Below are 8,309 nucleotides of genomic sequence, written 5' to 3' on the forward strand. Positions count from 1 at the left end.
TAACCTCCCGCTTCCTGAGGTGACAGTCCATTGCTTCAATGCCCTGGCTGTCATGGCCAGCCCAAACTCCAGCCCTGAGACACATTGAAAGCCTCTGGAATATGATCCAAGAGGAAGGTGGATGGTCAGAAGCCACCAACCCAAGCTCAGAGACATGAATTCTTGCACCAGGAAAAAAAGTCATCCAAGAACAGTGTGAAAGACTGATGGAAAGCATGCTAAACCGCATGAAAGCTGTGATTAAAAATCAGGCTTATTACACCAGATATTGATACCTGAACTCTTCCCAAGTTAAAACATAACTATTATGTTGTTTTACAGTGAATATCATCTAACTTTCTTTGCCTTTTTGAGGTATGAAAACATTGCATCATTGTTATTTTGGACCATTTGTTATTTTCTGCAAATAAAAGCTCTACATGCCAACACGTGAAAGTGCAACTGGGAAACTCCAACTCCCATTTTATGTGACAGCACTGCACAGCGCACAGTGCACAGAACGGAAGTGTATTTATGCCTCACCCGTGCAAGGGGGCAGTCCCCAATGGCACTCCAAGGTAGCAGTGTGGCAGGACAGCACCATACTCAGGGTACCTCAGTCATAGAGGAGGATGAGGCAGAGCACTTGTTAATTACTCCCCCACCAACAGGGCTCGGGAGTTGAACCGGCAACCTTTGGGATACAAGTCTGACATCCTAACCGCTTACCCATGACTGCCCTGTATAGGCTACATTTGAAATTCTGAGGAAATGTCAGTAGTTCATACAATAAAAAAAAACAATGTTCATTTTGCTCAAACACATGCCTATAAGTAGGATTGTAAAAAAAATATATATATGTAGAGGAACTGAATGGACAAAAACCTTAGCTACTCGTGACTTTTGACCTTTGGATAACAAAGATTGGCCTACAATACATAGAGCCTATGCTGGATATCATGAACTAGGCCCAAGCAGGGCCTTTGGGACAGTAGGCTACACTAAACATCACACAATACAGTAGCCTAACCTACGTATCAAGACACATTATGTCAGAAGTGATTTTCAGATGAAGTTTTATTACTAATCCAATTGGCTTCAATCCTGACAGCAAACCGTCATCCATAAATATCAGGACACTGCAACAATGACACGTGGGATAAATTAAACAACCGCTTCCTGAGGTGATAGTCCATCGCTTTATCGACAGAGTACGGACTGTGTCATTTGTCCTTGTTTTTAATTTGTCGTGAAGCGTCCCTCATTCCTTCCCTCACTTCTCGAACGAAGCTGTCTCGAATTCGTCCGGCTTTTCGTCCCATCTCTCCAAAATCCGTCGGCACTCTCCCCGCTTCGTCTTTCATCTGGCGAAGTGTGTCTGATTTCAGTAGCTTCGATGTGGCATCCTTTCCTGCAATCTGAGCTTTTGTAATAGCAAAAGCCGTGATCTGAGCTGCACGTCTGATGGGTCTGGACTCCGCTAGTTTCTCCACCAGTTGTGCGTTGTTTATCAGAGCGTGGAGGAGGCGTCCAAGCACCATGGCGAGCCTGTTTGGAACGAAACATTTGGACACATTACACAAACATCTCCACTGAAAAAATAATATATTAGTCATAGGATAAGAACACAGTTAAGTAACATACACATTTATCAGAGGAACTTCAAGGTCTTCCAGCAACCATCATACACGACTTCTTCTTCCCCTAGGACGGAAATCATATGTGCCGCAAGCACCGTTAAGTTGCCTACTGCCATCTACAGGCGTGATGTTCCAAAGGCGGAGTGGCCCACCCCAGCAGAGAGGTTTCTTTCAGCCCATGGCCCTAGGCCTGAGACCATCCTCCTCTCCTCTCCTCTCTCCATTCCCCTCTCCTCCGCCTTCTCCTTACCAATGGCTCTGAGGTTTTGGTAGGCCTACTTAGTTATGACCACTGCCTTTAAAACGGCCGCCCCTGTTTTCGAGACCAATTGTGGATGTGTTGTGGAGACTGGAGAGTCTGGCTGTGCAGCACACTAAAACACTTGTTTAGACCTATGACATGAACATTCACATGTCAGAGCGAGACAGGTGTTCTAGGTTTGTTTCAGTGACCGGCCACGCACGCACATGCATGCATAGGCTTCATGGTTTAGAAAGTGCACAAGAAACATAGGCCTACATAGCAATACATGTAAATACCAAGTAGGGGCCTATTGGTATTTACATGTACTGTACTACTACTACTACTACACACACACACACACACACACACACACACACACACACACACACACACACACACACACACACACACACACACACACACACACACACACACAAAGAAATATGGCCTTTCAGTCCACCCCTGGTCTGGACAGTAAGTCACTCTGTCCAGCTGGGCAACTCTGTCCAGCTGGGCAGCAAGGCCACAAGCTTGCCATTGCCATGACAGCCATTTGGGCTTTTGTATCGGTGCTCATAATTCTCTTTGCCAATGTTAACGGCTTGGAAGTCGAATTTCTCCCCCTGCTCACATGAGGTGCCTGTCTGGAGAGCTGTACGTGTTTAACAGCAGCAGGTTGCTACCCCCAGGGCTGGACTGGCCATCTGGCATAGTCTGCATTTCCCTGTGGGCCCCACACCCCCATGGGCCCATGAGGGTGCAGGTCCCACCGGAGAGTCAGTTCTGCGCCGCTAATTATGAGGGGCCCCTTTAAGCCAAAAGTGCCCGGGCCCTATCCCTCTCGCCCCCCCAGTCCAACCCTGGCTACCCCCCTCATTCCATTCCAGTCATTACAGAGGCTGCTGCTCTGATTGGACGGTTTGTCCCCTCCTCTTCACTTGGCTATTATGACCTCATGCAGATGGTTGTATGTGCATATTCTGCATGCCTGCAGGGAATTTACATCCTATCTTACAAAGAGAAATCCAACAACAGAAGAAGAAACCAACAAGGCATTTTAGACACCATAATAAAGAAAACTATTATATCTATGCCATTTCCGAAAATTATATTGCGTAAAATGCCTAGTCATGTTGAAAAATGTGTTTTGTCATAAGCGGTTTCATCATCTTGCTGAAAGATCATCCAGTACATTAATAGGTCTACTGAACATTTCCAGAATGTGACTGAAATTCTTTTTTATGATATAGGCTATTTCACATTAAAAAATATAAAGTTTGTTGGGTAGTACATCAGAACCTTTCATTTCCATTTCAATTGCGTATTTTGTGCACACTCTTTGTGCACACATTTCTGCACCAGGCTGACATTAACAAACTATTTCAGTTTATTAGTGAACTGGACCCCTAAGATATTCAAACCACAGGTATTTGGAAGCACAATATATGATATATTCAAGCTGAAGGAAAATAGAACAAATATGCTTTTGCAACATCCCTCTCACCCACCCAGCTCACACATAGACCTGTAGACACTCCCACCCAGCCTCCTCATGCATACTGTACAAAGCCATTTAACCGTTTCTAGTCTAAAGCTGCGTACAGCATACGTTCACTGTTTCTCAATGTCAAGTGTTCTAGTCTTGCTAGGACGTGAAACGCCCAGTGATTGGATACTCTTTGGTGAACTCCGCGGAATATCCAATCACTAGGCATATTCACGTCCTAGCAAGAACACTTGACATTGAGAAACAGTCGTTGTTTGACCTTTAGCGCCTGGTGCAATATATACAATGCATTCAGGCTCTTGAGATTTGAGTTTTTTTCATCAAAAATATGGATATGTTACAGCTGAATGAATACATTCCAATGCAAGACGAGGGTCCTAGCTTTTTAAATACAACTTATTTCATGTTTTTATGTGCTTCAGAGGCTGAGATATTTTTTAATAGGCAAATGGAACCTTTTTCAAAAAAAGGAGCTTAGGCATTTAGGAGGTGTTTTTTGCAGGTGGCGTAGTCTAAAATGGGTTAAACAGTTGTGTTTTGAAGACTGTTTAATTCAAAGATCAAACTTCAAAGATCAAAATTCTAATGAATAACTTGAACAGGTCTGCCGAATGCAGTGTGCTGCTAACTCGGAAGCAGACGTGCGGCCTGGCTCCATTTAACGCCATGGTGCAGACGTTTCCTCGAACTGCTAGTGTGTGGTGGTGCTGATAATGTATCTGAGCAGTATGCAGCATCTGCAACATGACGCAAATTGATACTCCACTACTTTCTGACCAAGGGAGGTGAAATACTTATCTACCAACCACGCTACATGGTTACTTACAATTTGGCTGTGGATTGCATCATCCTATGTCCACCCTCTGCCATTGGACACTTGGGTTTTTATAGCCTGAAGTTTGTTTAACTGAGTGTAATGGATGACCAAGGAAGACAGGAACACATAAATAGGGGTTAATGTTACCTTATCTGTGAACTTTCATCAGTCTACAACATTTCCCTCTCAAATTCCTTTATTGTTCATTTGTTTTTCTTTTACAAAACAACGTACTTTGCGTAATGTTTTGTGACACAGCAAACCCACACACAAGGCTGGCTGTTTTTTTTTTGCCACATACCTACTGGCATTAGGAGCCATATCTAGTTGTGGAATTAGCTCAATCCGCCTATTTCATTCTGTTATAGGGTCATAGGGGTTGGTCAAGCACATATGCAATTTTTGCAGATATCAGGTCAGACAATGCATAACTTAATGACCTAAATGGCAACCATCTACAGACAGTCAGGTAGACAGTGAGGCACCCCCCCCCCCCTCTCTCTCTCTCTTGCTGGGTTTAAGCATTGTGTAGCATGGTGTCTGAAGTAGGTAACAACTATGCTACTATGCCGATCATCAAAACTCTGCTGTCTATTACCTAATTTTATCTTTTCATAAATATGTACTAAATTATAAAATAATATTTACTAGTATGACCAAAGTACAGTAAGTTTTGCAGATACAAATATTTAGAGAATATTAGAGCTGTGGCCTAACGGTAGCACACTGGGTTACTACACTGGTGACTGAACTCGATTCCGGACAGGGTCATTTGGCGATCCTTCCCCATCTCTCTCTCCCCTCTCATTTCCTGTCACTCCTAAACCGTCCCGTCGAAAAATTAAAGGAAAGAAGCCCTAAAAACATGTAAAAAATGTTTCCAGGAATTCAAAATGGCAGACATGGAGAAGATTTACCTTTTCATGTATGAAAAGTGCAATTTTCCCAGTCATAATGAATACTTAGAATTTGATGGTGGTGTTTGTGAAAAAGGTAACATTTGTAAATGGGCAGCATGAATTCTGTAAAGAAACAAGTTGAATATGACTACTCATCTAAGTCCAATTTTAGTTTCAGTGTTTTCCCAGTCAGTTATATAAATGACCTCAACTGGTGTAATTTAAGACTGTCAAGTAAGACTCCCTACCTCCAAGCTAACCTTTACCATTGTACTTACTTCATGAAGCCATGGCAACAACTACCTCTAACTGCAAGGAGCATAACTGAACAGATGGTTTAGGAAGACAGTGTACGCCGTAGGTTTGCCTCCTACTAACAACACCTGCAGATCTTATGTATTTCCTTTGGAAAAGAGAATATTGAAAAACATTAGTCTGCTAATATATTCATGTTCTAAAGTGAGCAGGCACATGCGACGGCAACCTGCTTGGTTTGGGTGGGTATGCAGAGGAGATGTGCATGGTTAACAGCTGTAAATATGCCTTCTCAGACTTGACTGTTGAAGTTTCCACAGTGTTGTTGGCCGTGTGTGTCTGTGTTCATAATATGCCAGAGTCCCACCGCGAGAGGTTAGGGCAGGCCATAGCTCGCACAAGAGGGGCAGCAGAGTTCTTAGAGAAGGGTTTTTTTGTTGCTTTTCACCAACGCAACTGAGAGAAGAGGCACACATTTTTTCCCTGGGGAAATGCCCTTTGAACCAACTGTAGGCTATATGTGTGTACGATATCTGGGGGAAGGGGGGATTAGGTACACTGTAATTATAGGACTGTAAGGTACAGAGAGGGAGGAAATGGTTATAAGCAATCTGGATATTTACAAGATCTAGAGCAATGTAAAACCTTCATTATACCTGATTTATTTTGTAAGTAAATTTGGGGATTGTTTTCGTTCATCTTAAGAACACATTATCATGGGATTATTCATACTTCCTTTACTCTCTCTCTCTCGCACACGCACACACACACACACACACACACACACACACACACACACACACACACACACACACACACACACACACACACACACACACACACGCGCGCGCACACACACACACACACACACACACACACACACACACACCACACACACACACACACACACACACACACACACACACACACACAGTCACACACACACACACACACTCTCTCTCTCTCTCTCTCTCTCTCTCTCTCTCTCTCTCTCTCTCTCTCTCTCTCTCTCCCTCCCTGAACACACTTATTCTTAGGCGCTTTTGCAACTGACCGTGTGCGCACAGTAGATAAGTGTAGGCTTCAACCTTTCAGTTGAAGACTAGGGAAGGTGTGGAGGAGCTGATAAAATATTGTGCAATGAAATGACACAAGGGTATCCAGACAGAGTGACACATATAGTGGCCACATGATTGGTTCATAAAAAGATGTCTACTGTGAACTCCAAAAGTTACAGTAGACTTAATGAAACTGGAAGATATTTTCATCGTATCAAACACTGGTCAGTGTGCTGCTGCTGCAGGTGATGACTTCTCATGACGTCCCACCCTAATGTATTGCTGACAACAATAGAAAACCTCACTTACTATAGATGGTTTTTTTTGTTTATCACCACGGTGTTGTGAAGAGGGGCAAGACACTGGCAGCCAACCACGCGAGCTAATTTTTTGACCGACAGCGGTTTCCAACAATCAGAGGTTGAGTTGTGCGCAGCTAGTTTCTCGCAGTCAGGAGAAAACAAAAATTTAGAACCCATGTCATTTATGTCACACTAAATACACAGCCTGTTCAAAAAAAGTTGTCTCAAAAAAACACTGTAATACACTAGACCTATATTACCAAAAGGTCTGACCAAAGGTGCATAAAATAAAGCTCCAAGCAATGCAGACTGTTTTTACAAACATTGTGAAAGAATAGGCTGCTCTCAGGAGCTCAGTGAATTCCAGTGTGGAACTGTCATAATGCCACCTGTGCCACAAATCTAGCCATGACATTTCCTCGCTCCTGGCCCTGCCGTGGCCCACCGGTAGGGCACTTTTCTCAATTCTCGACCCGGGTCCTTTGCCGACCCTTCCCCGTCTCTCTCCCAATTCGCTTCCTGTCCACCTCTCACACTGTCGAATTTGAAAAAGACCAAACAAATTTTTTTTAAAGAAGAAGAAATTTCCTCGCTCCTACAGTAAGTACTCCACAGTCAACTGTCAGCTTTGTTATAAGACAATGGAAGAGTTTTAGAAAAATAGCCACTCAGCCACAAAGTGGTAGACTAAAACTGAACTGATGGAGGGGGGTCAGCGGATGCTGAGGCGCAGAGTGCAAATAGGTGGTCGACTTTCTGAGCCACCCATTGACTATCCATGCTCTGATGTGGTGAAATTGTGTGCAGGGGTCAGAATTGTGTTGGAAACTCGAAAGTGAAAGTGCTCTGCAGTGCTGTCAGAACCGATGTGTGGAGGGCCTAAGGCCTCTCTGGGGAACCTTGGGGTTCTTCCAAGAACTTTTAGGTTCTTCCTCCATGAACCAATTGAGGGTTCTTTGAGGAAACCTGCCATTTTACAGTGCATACTGCTCAACCTTGTGGGCAGCCTTCCCGGGTCAGTTGCAGCTGTAATAGCTTCAGAAAGTGGACCGATATCATATTGTAGTTTACCCATACGGGTTAGGAATGGGATGGCAGGTAAGTTCAAATGTGAGTCAGAACACATTTGCTGTGGCATTATTTCAATAAGCTTCTGCAATGTCTGGACTTACTGTATTTCCAAATAGTGTTGCGTTAAGATTTTAAGATGTTGGAGGATATTAATGATAGTAGACCCTGCTGTGCAAAGTCTTCAGCACACCCCAAAGATTCTAATTGAGGTTGAGGTCTGGGAATATTAGAGTGAGTGACCATTTTTGGGTGATGACTGTTTTTTTTTCAGACAGGCTGTGTATATAAATGTTTATACAGTAGAACAGCTACTGCAGTTCACTTTCTGATCTGCTTATGTTTTGATACAAACTGACATTGCCATTTTTGCCAACAGTTCATCGAGCAAAGAGGTGAAATTTCTCACAGAGTTGGATGTGTGGTCTGTCCATCAGTCAAAAGGATTTTACCTCTGTAATAACCACTTGTTTGTTGTCACTGTAAGTAATTATTGATATATAAATGCGGAGAAAAAAAAGCGCAAGGTTTACCCTCTGA

General features: G+C 43.4%; 1 long non-coding RNA gene across 1 annotated transcript; it reads right to left on the reverse strand.

The window, feature by feature from the left end:
- Positions 1-1,038: 1,038 nt before the first annotated feature.
- On the reverse strand, positions 1,039-2,001 carry LOC134465277 (uncharacterized). Its single transcript, XR_010038129.1, has 2 exons — positions 1,624-2,001; positions 1,039-1,527 (listed from the first exon to the last, which is right to left on the reverse strand). It is a non-coding gene; the product is annotated as an uncharacterized LOC134465277 (long non-coding RNA).
- Between the last annotated feature and the right edge of the window lie 6,308 nt (positions 2,002-8,309).

This window comes from Engraulis encrasicolus, chromosome 16 (assembly GCF_034702125.1).
Source record: "Engraulis encrasicolus isolate BLACKSEA-1 chromosome 16, IST_EnEncr_1.0, whole genome shotgun sequence".
NCBI classification, from domain to species: Eukaryota; Metazoa; Chordata; class Actinopteri; order Clupeiformes; family Engraulidae; genus Engraulis; species Engraulis encrasicolus.